This window comes from Dreissena polymorpha, chromosome 14 (genome assembly GCF_020536995.1).
Source record: "Dreissena polymorpha isolate Duluth1 chromosome 14, UMN_Dpol_1.0, whole genome shotgun sequence".
NCBI lineage: Eukaryota > Metazoa > Mollusca > Bivalvia > Myida > Dreissenidae > Dreissena > Dreissena polymorpha.
In genome coordinates, this window is record NC_068368.1 from 55,370,548 (window position 1) to 55,384,402 (window position 13,855).

Below are 13,855 nucleotides of genomic sequence, written 5' to 3' on the forward strand. Positions count from 1 at the left end.
AGAAACTAAACGGACTATGAACTCTTGATGTTATTAAGAATCCAGGTTGATGTTGGCGATATATATTAATATTTATTAAAATACCAACATATTTACCTTATCAGAACAACTGACGTTTTACGTAATAACGACAGTTATGAAACATGATGTCAATTTCTTTTATGTAATATTTGATACTTTTACTTGTTCCATGGTATAAAAGGAGAAATACATGTAGAACTTTTAACTCGGATATGTTAATAAGGTGCAAATAGTCGTTCACTTCTGTCAAGTTCATGTATACTAACAACAAAATTGAAATCAAATGTGATTGTGGAATACATTTACATGCATTATTACCAACAATTGATATCATAGTCTTCCTTTCGTAACACCGGATATGTAACAGAAGTGCTTTCTAGTGCTACAGTTACGAGTGTAATTTACTTTCATCGAGTGCCTGTTAGTATTGTAAAAAAAATCTTCATTTTATGCCAAGGTTAGCACTTTACTTCACAAACATATTGATTAATATAAGAGGGTGCAGTTGGGGCTTTTTTCCATATTGTGTCAGTAACAAACAAGAACCAACACATGCCTGTAGTGCCCCTAGTGGTATTCTACACCGTAAATGAAGTTTATAGTTTTATTAGTTTATTACAGTCTCGTCACCATATATACAATCACAACATACAATAAAACATAAGCATAATAATAAAATGCTGCCACTTGGTATCGAGTTATAAGAGACTAGAATATTATATCATCATAAGACTCGTCGTACAATTATTGTAAAATGAAAGGGAGCTAACCCCTGAATTCAAATTACAGCAAGAGTAACATGAACTACAGAGTTACCTCTCTTCCAAATTCATATACCATAAAGTTAAATAGTCTTCACTAAATCCGGAAATCAGTTAAAACAGCTTTGTACAATCTTAGAATTATGAGACTAAATCACATATGGCACAGAACAGTTAAAGGCTATATTACATAATACAATTTTGATTGCCCCCACTGACCTCACCTTAAAATTTGCCATAAGAAATTAACCATAAAATACTGAAAGCTAAGATAAAGCACTAGTGCGCATAGTAGAAAAAATGTCTGTCAAAGTCATATATCGCCTATGGTCAGACCATCTACGAACTGGTCATAGGTGACTCAAACACTTGGATAAAACATTAATTATCAAATTTTAAAGGTAATGTTATAGTCATTTATACAATACAATTCTAAGTATTAAAACGGTTTTCATTCTAGGTCGGAAATGACAAACACAGCATTTTAAATGAATGTTTACTGATCGCTTAAATCGGTTGTCATAAATAATTAAATAATAAGATTATGGGCAACACCTGGAGCTTATATTAACGGTACGTTTCCATAGTTCAATAAAGTGTTTTAATTTGTATGAGTGTACACTATGCCATCTGTTAACGTCTCGATTGGTGACTTGCTATCACATCGGATTGGACAATTTTCTGTTGCAGTAGTTCCGGAAACTTAGCTCACACGATCTAATTTGACAGACGCATTGTGGACTTCCCACAGTATAAAAAAATTAATTGTTGCATTCATTCATGGTGACGTAAGACTTGTATGACCTATCTTTAACAGTCCGTGAACAAGTTATAATATCATCAGCAAAGAAAAAATATAACAATAACAGCAGATTACTTTCCACAGACATTTATTTCCTTCGTTTGCGACGTCGTTCATAAATCTTCGATCATTCGAAGTACGTCGGTCACTTGGATCGTGATAACATACTCATCTGCCATAGAATGTATGTTGCGCGGTTACTTTTTTTTATACCCTCTATGTTCTCTGTGATAAGGCCAACAAACATTGTTCCTACCTACACACTGTATGTGTGTATATTTTGAAATATGTAAGGTCCTTCCGCGCCTGAAGGTCGATGATTTAAGGACCTGGTACCAACACTGTTACCTAATTACTCACCAGACTCACGGAAGTTGGTGTGAATTTAATCGGCATGTTCCAGACATTCAATTGTAACTGGAAGACATTCACTTTTACTGTGGCCTTGTGGTGTAAGCCGGAGTAGTCCCAGAGTAAACCCCAACTGCCCGGTATGGTCACCGCAAACCAAACTCACATGCCAACCTACTCTCTTTTTACTACGTTTAATACATATGTGTTTGGTTAAATATCGACCAACCCATGTTGTATATCACAACCAATATAGGTGAAAATATAATATGTGACCTTTTCATAGCGTCGGTTTATTATATTTACCAAACTTTCGCAATTTGTCACTGGCTTCCACGTATAATTAATATCATCCAAATGTGCTTTGACCTAAAACCCCGCATACTTTGGATCAATTTAAAGGTATTTAAAGGCGTGTATTTTCTACAAGCGTATTTGTCTGGATTGGAACAGTCCCAGATATATTGTCAATTGTGTCTGTGCCACAACGGTAATTCCTTCGGTATTTTTCGATGGTGGCTTTTGATCGTTCTGACCTAGTAGAAAGGTTCCCATAAGAAACATCTTTTAGAACGCGAGTCGGAAATTTATAGAAAATATAACAACATCACATCGTAAAGTTTTTTAGATTGTTTGCAGTGAATTATGCTATGCTCTTTAATCAGGCACAAATATATACATATCGCCTTTAATATTGTTTTGTGAAATATTCGTAATGTCGTTGAAGCAAGATAGTTTTGTGAAATATACGTTAAAGCGTTGACGTACAAACTATTACTTTTACAATTCACTAGTATACAACAAAATATAGGCGTGATTATTATTTCGTATATGTACGATAAGCAGTGGTTTTATTTATAATATATGTGGATCAATAACTAACCGATGAAGGTGAATCTTTCCATTTCTGATGTCTGAAAAAACATTAATTATTTACTCTTATTTTGTAAAAACATATTTTTATCGCAAAGGCATGAAAAAAACGTACCGGCATAATCAATTGAAGACAAATACAAAGAATAATCACTGGAACAACAACGACGATGAAAACAACTGTTGTAGTAATAATTGCTGTAAATGTGGTTTTTAAGTCGGATGTAGGGAGATTCGACTGTGTAGTTGTTGTTTTTTCTTCTGATGTTGACGTTGGATGATTAAGTGGTGTACTTGAAGTAATAGTTTTCACGTCCGATGTTGACGTTGGACGATACGATGTTGTGCTGCCAGTCGTACTGGGATCAGGGGGTATGTGACAAATTACCATCAGAGCAAGCACAATGTCTTTAGAAAGATTACGACTATAAGCGTGTTGTTGGAATTCATTAGCAGAGAGGAACGGCGGAGGACATGGCGCCATGTACAGATATGACATTGTGGCAGATGTTCTGAAGAGGAAAGAAATGGGTTATCGTTGTATTTAAGCTAAGACATTAATTTCATGTTAAGCCGTATTTGTTAAGTAAGCGTTAGGTTTAAAGTGACACTATTCTTTATTAATACTCAATGAGTTACAGTTGGTGAAGTATACATTTTAATCGGCATATACGGATCAACTAGTGGCAAGAGCGAGAATCTAGAAATATTGCGATTGTATGCCCGTCTTCATTTTTATTTGCTTATTTTTAAATCATGTTTACATTATTTTAATTCATTTCTTGATTACGAGTATTTAGATTGTAAATTATCCGTGTTCAAACGATACATAAAATATATTACCGGTACGCATTGATCAATGCTAAAACCGCTTATTTTGCATCATTATTGCGTGCAATACATGAGCCTTCTATGGTGAAAACCGTTGTACAGTTTTGTACCGTTTACCTGTTCATGATAAACATCACAATGATCGTTTTGGATATATCAAATTTCATGATGTGTCTTATATGTCATGTCCTCTAAGCACGATTACTCAATGTAAGCTATTATGATCAGTCAATGTCCGGCGTTAATCGTCATACATCTTTAAGTTTCTTCTTTCTTAAAGGGACATTTACACAGATTTTGGCATGTATTGAAGTTTGTCATTAAATGTTTTATGTTGATTAATGTAAACATTGGATCTAACAAGTTCAGTAAATACACAAGCATACAACTAAAGAAAGAAAACAGTAACACTCCGAACTCTCCAAATTATTCAATCGTTTCGCGTTGTAACACTTTATAATTTTCAAGTTTTTGAATCGTCAAAAGATGAATATAATTGATATTTTATAGCATGGTAAATGTGTTTCTTCACACATATCATAACTACCATGAAACTTTGCGAATCTGAAACAATTTTTTTTATTTTGTCAATTTACCAAAACGTGAAAAGGCCATTTTAATAGTCTATTTAATCCAACTTTGTTGAAATTTTGTAAGAATGTTCATATTGACTAAACATATTCACAATTCTAATCTGTTTCACAGATGGTCATTGATGAATCACACATAATGAAATTTGATTATAATATTTACCTTGATAACATCTGGTTGAGGTTAAGTAGTAGTAGTAGTAGTAGTTGTAGTAGTAGTAGTAGTAGTAGTAGTAGTAGTAGTAGTAGTAGTAGTAGTAGTAGTAGTAGTAGTAGTAGTAGTTGCAGTAGTAATAGCAGTAGTAGTAGTAGTAGTAGTAGTAGTAGTAGTAGTAGTAGTAGTAGTAGTAGTAGTAGTAGTAGTAGTAGTAGTAGTAGTAATAGTAGTAGTAGTAGTAGTAGTAGTAGTAGTAGTTGTAGTAGTAATAGCAGTAGTAGTAGTAGTAGTAGTAGTAGTAGTAGTAGTAGTAGTAGTAGTAGTAGTAGTAGTAGTAGTAGTAGTAGTAGTAGTAGTAATAGTAGTAGTAGTAGTAGTAGTAGTAGTAGTAGTAGTAGTAGTAGTAGTAGTAGTAGTAGTAGTAGTACTAGTAGTAGTAGTAGCAGTAGTAGAAGTAGTAGCATCAGCAGCAGTAGCAGTTTCACAGATGGTAATTGATGAATCACACATAATGAAATTGGATTATAATATTTACCTTGATAACATCTGGTTGGGTTAAGTAGTAGTAGTAGTAGTAGTAGTAGTAGTAGTTGTAGTAGTAGTAGTAGTAGTAGTAGTACTAGTAGTAGTAGTACTAGTAGTAGTAGTAGTAGTAGTAGTAGTAGTAGTAGTAGTAGTAGTAGTAGTAGTAGTAGTAGTAATAGTAGTAGTAGTAGTAGTTGTAGTAGTAGTAGTAGTAGTATTAGTAGTAGTAGTAATAGTAGTAGTAGTAGCAGTAGAAGTAGTAGTAGTAGTAGTAGTAGTAGTAGTAGTAGTACTAGTAGTAGTAGTAGTAGTAGTAGTAGTAGTAGTAGTAGTAGTAGTAGTAGTAGTAGTAGCAGCAGCAGCAGCAGCAGTAGTAGTAGTAGTAGTAGTAGAAGTAGTAGTAGAAGTAGTAGTAGTAGTAGTAGTTGTAGTAGTAGTAGTAGTAGTAGTAGTAGTAGTAGTAGTAGTAGTAGTAATAGTAGTAGTAGTAGTAGTAGTAAAAATTATAGTAGTAGTAGTAGTAGTAGAAGAAGTAGTAGTAGCAGCAGCAGCAGCAGCAGCAGCAGCAGCAGCAGCAGCAGCAGCAGCAGTAGTAGTAGTAGTAGTAGTAGTAGTAGTAGTAGTAGTAGTAGTAGTAGTAGTAGTAGAAGTAGCAGCGGCGGCTGAAGTAGCAGTAGTAGTAGTAGTAGCAGTAGTAGAAGTAGTAGCATCAGCAGCAGTAGTAGCATCAGCAGCAGTAGTAGCAGTAGCATAAGCAGCAGTAGCAGTAGCAGTAGTAGTAGTAGTAGTAATAGTAGTAGTAGTAGTAGTCGTAGTAGTAGTAGTAGTAGTAGTAGTGTAGTAGTAGTAGTAGTAGTAGTAGTAGTAGTAGTAGTAGTAGTAGTAGTAGTAGTAGTAGTAGTAGTAGTAGTGGAAGTAGTAGTAGTAGTAGTTGTTGATGTTGTTGTAGTAGTAGTAGTAGTAGTAGTAATAGTAGTTCTAGGTCATCATATATTTGGTTTATCAACAAAAAAACTCAAATTATAGCAACAAACAATATATTTACATGGTCTGCATTGGTCGTCACTTCAAAACATCCGGGTTTACTCGTAAAATTGATTTTTTTCTTAAACACGTACTACACACATAGCTTTAATCTCCATATGACATAATCAGTAAAATAGAATACACATTATGCCCAAGCATGTCTTTATTTGGTTAACACGCAAGCAATTCAACCATTACTCTATAAATAGGCTTACCACAAGGTATCGGGTGTTTGAAATCCACAATGGTTTCAATTTACTTATTCAAATCTTAACAAATTAACTGTTAACATGACAATTTAAACCAAAATATCTTCATTATTTAGTACAAGGGACTGTAAGAATTTGAAGTCCTGAATTCTCAGTTTAGAAAAATGACACTTTTCCAAGATTAGAAAATTGTAATTCGTTTATATATTATATATTATCATTAATCAATATCACGCATGCATAAATATTTAACATTGTATTATAATCATTGTCTAGAAAAGACAAATATATTATCTCATGTTCAATGGTTCAAGAACATAATGAAAGAGGTCCGAGCTGCAATTTTATATTGATATTAAAAGGGACCTTTCCACATTTTGATAAATTGACTTATTGGAAATTGTTTCAGTTTAATCTACATTTTGCTTCTTGATCGGTTGATAAACACCACTACATTTAAATGTATGAAAACTTATTGACTAAAGAACATACAACACGATATTTTGCCCAAGGGGAGAAACAAGAAAGCCAATGTGACCGTGACATCGATATTTGAACCTATGTCATATTTCATTCAAGAAACAAGAAAGCCAATGTGACCATAATGATATTTGAACCTATGCCATATTTCCTTCTAATCACTATAGTTGTACAACATCGTATTATGATGTAGAGCGAGTAGAGGGGTAACTTCCTATATACGGGTATATAGGGGTGTGCCGAAAATATGGGGTGTGTTTTTCGACAAAAATGATAGATATGGGTATGGTTTTGAGCATCGAAGTATATATATGGGTATTGAAATCAGAAATTTGCTTGTATATAAATGCATATAGATTTGAAAGTAGCAGTATCAAAATGAGTATGATAAATTTCATTATTGTATATAAATGGGTATCAAAAATTTTCAAATAACATATAATAATGGATATAATAGCAATGTTAATAAGTATATTGATATGATAGAGATTAAAATTCTAGTATGAAATTCGATTATTGAAATGGGTCCAGTTTATCCAAATTCTTGTAGTGAAATGGGTCCACTTTCTCAATGGTAACGTATACAAATGGGTCTGCAATTTCACAAATCTTGTATCAAAATGGGTCTACTTCATCAAAGTTCCGGAGCTCGCTCTACATCATCATACGATATTGTACAACTAGGGTGATTAGAAGAACTATTTTTCGTAACTAAGAGTAAACAAGAGTTGTCTTTCGTTCGGGACGGTATCGACTATCGGGTAAACAGGTAAACAAACCAGACGAAAACACGTTCTGCACCTCAGATCGCAGAAATAGAGGATATTTGTTCATGTCAGTGTAAGATCGTTGGTTATTTCACGAGTGATCATAACCACCGAGCTTACACTGACATGAACACAAAAATTTGTTTCTTTTATGCCCATTTTTCAAGAAAATAATTAACAGCTGTTTACCTTTCGCTGAAAAGTTACCCCTTCTCACGTGGCGTGCCTCAATACAGTTCAAAACACAAAATTACGTCATTAGTGTGACGAAATGATACCAGCGAAATTATCAAGTTAAACTCTCTTAAAATGTAAAAAAACGGTGAACAAGCATAAAAAGAAAAAGAAAATCTGTTGGATTCGGTGGAATGTCGATTTTAATTCACTCGTGATCATAGAAAATATACATATAATTATTAATGATAATCTAAAAATAGAAAAGAGAGTCCCGAAAATTTGTTCTTTTCACCGGTGAAAAGAACAGTTTGTTTATTTTCACTGCTGTTCTTTCACTGCAGAAATGTCATATTTTATCATTAGGTATAAAAGAAATCGTAATATTTACTGCTCATTTCAATTCAAATTTACGCATACACTTATATAGATCTATTAATTGATTGATATACTCAAAATTCTAGTTTGTTGAAATTCGTATTTTAATTTTGCCTTACCATATAATTTCGCGACTCAGTTTATATCAGTTTCTGGAAACATTTGTTTTTACAGCAATTTTCATCAGTTTAGTGTACATTTCTTGATTTTTCGATTAATAAATTATGCTGTTTTGAACTGTTTCTGGTTTAATTCAGTGTTCATCTTCATAGTTCAAAGATTGTGTGCACGAAAACATCATTGTGTACACACCCGTCTTACTGACCTGTGTACTAACGCGAAAGGAATTTGTTTTACGAGTGAAAAGTGAAGACGAAAGTAGGTCAGGATTCGTTCTTCTGATAGTCGCTATCAGTCTTAATAGAGATTCAAAATCACATTTAAACATAATTAAATAACACTTCTTTAAACAATATTCCGTTTTAAACACACAATAAAAAAACGATTTTTCTTTCATTATTAACATTTACATTGTACATTAGTCTTAACTGGTAAGATCGCTATAAAACGCGAATGCAGTAAAGCTGTATCGAATGCATTGACTTTGTTTAGGTAAAATAGTAATGATAAGCGCTAATTGTTAACAACTTTATTACCCATTGTGTGTATCGTGGTTTTGAGGGGTGTTGCAGATTATAAAGCCATCACGTAGCGGATCCGGATCAAAGACAACACACAAAATAAATAGATGACGATGTGTGATCAACACCTGATTGAAATATGTTTTGCGCATTTTTACAAATTAATAAATAACATATTGATTTGTGGTTTGTTTACGTTTAACAATGAACTTGTTTATGGTATATTTTAATTTCTTATACTAAATATTTTGCGATCATGGATCTCAGTATGGAGTATGGCTTCGTATTATGACTACGATACTCAAGTCTAAAATATATATTAATTGTTTAACATGTTTATTCGATTCTTAATTAACCTTTCTTGTAAACATAACAGTTAACAGCTATGTTATTAACATATATTTTGTTTTTAAATATTAAGTGATCATTTTTAGTTTTTCACTGGCGAACAAATTACATTGTTAAAAAATATGCGTAGTTCGAAACTAATACGAGTAACCAAACCATGCCGTTAAAAGTGAACATTGAGATTAATACATATTTTCAGTAGCGTTATTTCATTTTTTCGGAAAACACAAATATGAACGATTGAGCCTATTAAGAAGAAAAAACGCTGCCTCAAACGTAAAACAATTAATGTGCACATTTGTCGCAGAATTATTTTAATAGTTTAGCTATGAGAGTCAATGGCAAAGAAACTTTAATCATTCGCCATTCTGAATTCATCGTTGAACATTTCGCCACATTATTCTTGTAATCTGCTTGTGTTTGATGCATATTTAAGCGTTAAGGAGGTTGCATATTTTAATGTGTATATCGTTCCATTCTGTGATGAATTACACTTTAAACTTTACAAATGTCTCACACAGGGTGGCTAGAAACAAATTCAACAATCTTTTCCTCGCTTCTTCTTCTCGCAATCACCGATTCCATTTTAAACGTTACTGTTGAGTACTGGGCGTCGCATGAATAAATAGCGGCTCTGACAGTGTGATCTGAATGAGTCTAAGGAAAACTGCTTCATTATAATCAAATATAAAGATATCATATATTTCGGTTGCGAAGAAATTATCATTATACAGAAAAATCTGAACAAACATACATATACAATCTAATAAAACAGCGATTATTCGATCATTACAAGCAATACTGGCACAGTGAGATCAATAATTCATCAAGACTAAATACATATTGCCGCATCGAGGACACGTTTAATACAGAACAATATCTGGATATCATTACAACAAAACAATTTAAAATAGCACTAACTCAATTACGCTTATCATCACATAGATTAGAACTAGAACGAGGTCGATATCACAATATTCCTCGGGATAACAGGAAATGTAAATGTTGTAATCTTAATGTCGTAGAAAGTGAATACCTTTTCTTATTAATATGTCCAATATACAAAGATATTAGAAAAACTTATTTAAAGTCATATTATCAAAGATGGCCAACGTTAAATAAGTTTGATTTATTAATGACAACACAAAATAAAAAAGAAATCATTAATCATTCAATATATATATATATAATGCGAATTGTTTACGGAACAATTTAGAAACAAATTAATTTATCTATGTATACTATTTTAACCAAGAATTTGATGAGTAATAATCAATATAAATGTTAAAATGAAACTAATTATGTAGAACAATGTACTCTTTGTCTCATTATTTTATTAACAACTATCGTTATCGATTTTATAAGAACATATCCTATGTTATAAATCAGTAAAATATTTGTTAACTGGGTGGGGAAGGGGGAACCCACCTGTCCGGTATGGCGACCACAAACCAAGCTCGCATGTTCCATAACAAATGCGGTAAAACACTCAATATATATATATATATATTAATACAGGTATATATATATATATATATATATATATATATATATATACCGGTACCAAAAAAGAAGTTTAATTTTACACAAAGAAAATTAAAGTGACTTTAAACATGTATTTATTTCAATACAATGCGAAATGCTTCATTATGAAATCTTGTGTAGTCCTTACTCAGCCAGCGTATCATAAAGTTCTGTATGAATCAATACGAAGTAACGGTTAGCATTTATGAAAACGAGATGCATTAACTCGATCTCATCTTTTATTGCATAACTGGGGTTATTATTAATATTTTGGCAAGTTTTTTATAATAAGATATATTAATTATATAGTTTGGTATTCATGCGCATGACGTTCAACAATCTGCAGCCATTTTGAAAGTGAAGGAATTAGTTTTGTGCGAGCTTGGATTATTACTTGAACAATCAACACTATTGTGGAATCAACAAAAGGCACATACACGTAGTAAAAAATGAACCTTTTTTGACAATATATATATCTTGCTGAAACAAAGCATTGTCGATACTATGCAAATTTTAACAATAATACAGTATCATAGTTTCTGACGGGAATAATTCAGCACAATGTTATAACATAATATACTGACATGTACGTTACCGTGCTGACCAAACAGAGCATTTTATTCAAATTGAACATGAAAAATGAAAATGGCATGAAAATCGGTTGTCATAAATTAATTAAATAATAATGTTATGGGCAACACCTGGAACTAAGATTAACGGTACGTTTCCATTGTTTAATAAAGTGCTTTCATTTGTATGAGTTTATACTATGCCACCCTTTAACCTCTCGATTGGTGACTTACGCAAGTCTATCGCATCGGATTGGACAAGTTTTTGTTGCGGTAGGTCGGAAACCTAGCTCACACGATCACATTGAACCTACACATTGTGGACTTCTCACATTATGAAACAAAATTGTTGAATTCATGATGACGTAAGATTTGTATGACCTAGCTATAACAGTCAGTGAAAAGATATCATAATATCATCAGCAGAGAAAATATATACCGATTCCAGCAAACTGTATACAGAAAAGCAGAACACGATTGAATACTAGCAGAACATCTATAGCGGAATTGCTGAACAATTTCAACAACATAGAACAACATGAAGAGCTAAACAGCACTACATCTTCGTTAAAATAGCACACCAAAATGTAAGAACATAAGGTATAAGGGCAAATTCGACCGTTGATAATTTCTCCGATTACTATCCACAGACCTGTATTTCCTTCGTTACGACGTCGTTCTTAAATCATCGATCATCCGAACTACTTCGGTCACTTGGGTCGTGATAACATACTCATCTGCCCTAGTATGTATGTTGCACGGTCATTCCCTTTATGTTCTCTTTGATAAGGCCAACAAACACTGTTGCTACCTACACACCGTATGCGTGTGTATTTTGAAATGTTTAAAGGTCCTTCCGCGCCTGATGTAATGACCTGGTACCAACACTGTTGCCTAATTACTTACGAGACTCACGGAATGTGGTGTGAATTTAATCGGCATGTTCCAGATATTTTAGTGTTACTGGAAGACATTCACTTTTACTGTGGCCTTGTGGTGTAAGCCGGAGTAACCAGAGGAACCCCAACTGCCCGGTATGGTGACCGCAAACCAAACTCACATGCCTACCTACTCACTTTTTACTACGTTTAATATATACATATGTGTTTGGTTAAATATCGACCAACCCATGTTGTAATATCACAACCAATATGGGTGAAAATATAATAGGTGACCTTTCGTAGCGTCGGTTTATTATATTTACCAAACTTTCGCAATTTGTCATTGGCTTCCACGTATAATTAATATCATCCAAATGTGCTTTGGCCTAAAAACCCACATACTTTGGATCAATTTAACGGTATTCAAAGGCGTGTACTTTCTACAAGCGTATTTGTCTGGATTGGAACATTCCCAGATATATTGTCAATTGTGTCTGTGCCACAACGGTATTTCCCTCGGAATTCTTCGATGGTTGCTTTTGATCATTCTGACCTAGTAGAAAAGTCCCTATAAGAAGCATCTTTTAGAACGTGAGTCTGACATTTATAGAAAATATCACAACGTCACATCGTAAAGTTTTTAAGATAGTTTGCAGTGAATTATGCTATGCTCTCTAATCAGGCACAAATATATACATATCGCCTTAAATATTGTTTTGTGAAATATTTGTAATGGCGTTGACGCATGATAGTTTTGTGAAATATACGTTAAAGCGTTGACGTACAAACTATTACTTTTACAATACACTAGTATACAACAAAATATAGGCGTGATTATTATTTCGTATATGTACGATAAGCAGTGGTTTTATTTATAATATATGTGGATCAATAACTAACCGATGAAGGTGATTCTTTCCATTTCTGATATCTGAAAAGACATTAATTATTTACTCTTATTTTGTAAAAACATCTTTTTATCGCAAAGGCATGAAAAAAACGTACCGGCATAATCAAGTAAAGACAAATACAAAGAATAATCACTGGAACAACAACGACGATGAAAACAACTGTTGTAGTAATAATTGCTGTAAATGTGGTTTTTAAGTCGGCTGTGTAGTTGTTGTTTTTTCTTCTGATGTTGACGTTGGATGATTCAATGGTGTACTTGAAGTAATAGTTTTCACGTCCGATGTTGACGTTGGACGATAAGATGTTGTGCTGCCAGTCGTACTGGGATCAGGGGGTATGTGACAAATTACCATCAGAGCAAGCACAATGTCTTTAGAACGATTACGGCTGTACGCGTGTTGTTGGAATTCATTGGTAGCGATGAACGGCGGAGGACATGGTGCCATGTACAGATAAGACATTGTGGCAGCTGTTCTGAAGAGTAAAGAAATGGGTGATCGTTGTACTTATTCTAAGACATTAATTTAATGTTAACCCGTTACCACTCCAAAACGCACTTTGTACCATTTGAAGTCCTTTAGAAAATCAAATTAAATTTAAGTCCTTTCTTAATATATTCAAGTTTGAAAGGCTTCATTTTCACCCCTAAGATACTGATGAGTAGCAAGCAGCATAAAACCTGAACAGACTGCGAGTTACTCGCAGGCTGTTCTGGGTTTTATGCTGTTTGCACATAGCCATCTTCACTTTGCTTGTAAGTGGGAAAGGATTAACACGTATTTGTTAAGTAAGCGTTAGGTTTAAAATGGCACTATACTATATCAATATTCAATAAGTTACAGTTGGTGAGATTTTAATCGGCATCTACGGATCAACTAGTGGTAAGAGCGAGAATCTAGAAATATTGCGATCGTTTGTATGCTCAACATGCTGCATTTGTATGCCCACCCAAAGGGTGGCATATAGTTTTTGAACTGTCCGTCTGTCCGTCAGTAAGTCAAACTTTCGATCGGTCCGAAAACTTTAACATTGGTA

General features: G+C 33.5%; 1 long non-coding RNA gene across 1 annotated transcript; it reads right to left on the reverse strand.

Moving 5' to 3' along the window:
* Positions 1 to 611: 611 nt before the first annotated feature.
* LOC127856957 (uncharacterized) lies at positions 612 to 12,223 on the reverse strand. The gene is made up of 2 exons (XR_008038264.1): positions 12,096 to 12,223; positions 612 to 2,109 (listed from the first exon to the last, which is right to left on the reverse strand). It is a non-coding gene; the product is annotated as an uncharacterized LOC127856957 (long non-coding RNA).
* Between the last annotated feature and the right edge of the window lie 1,632 nt (positions 12,224 to 13,855).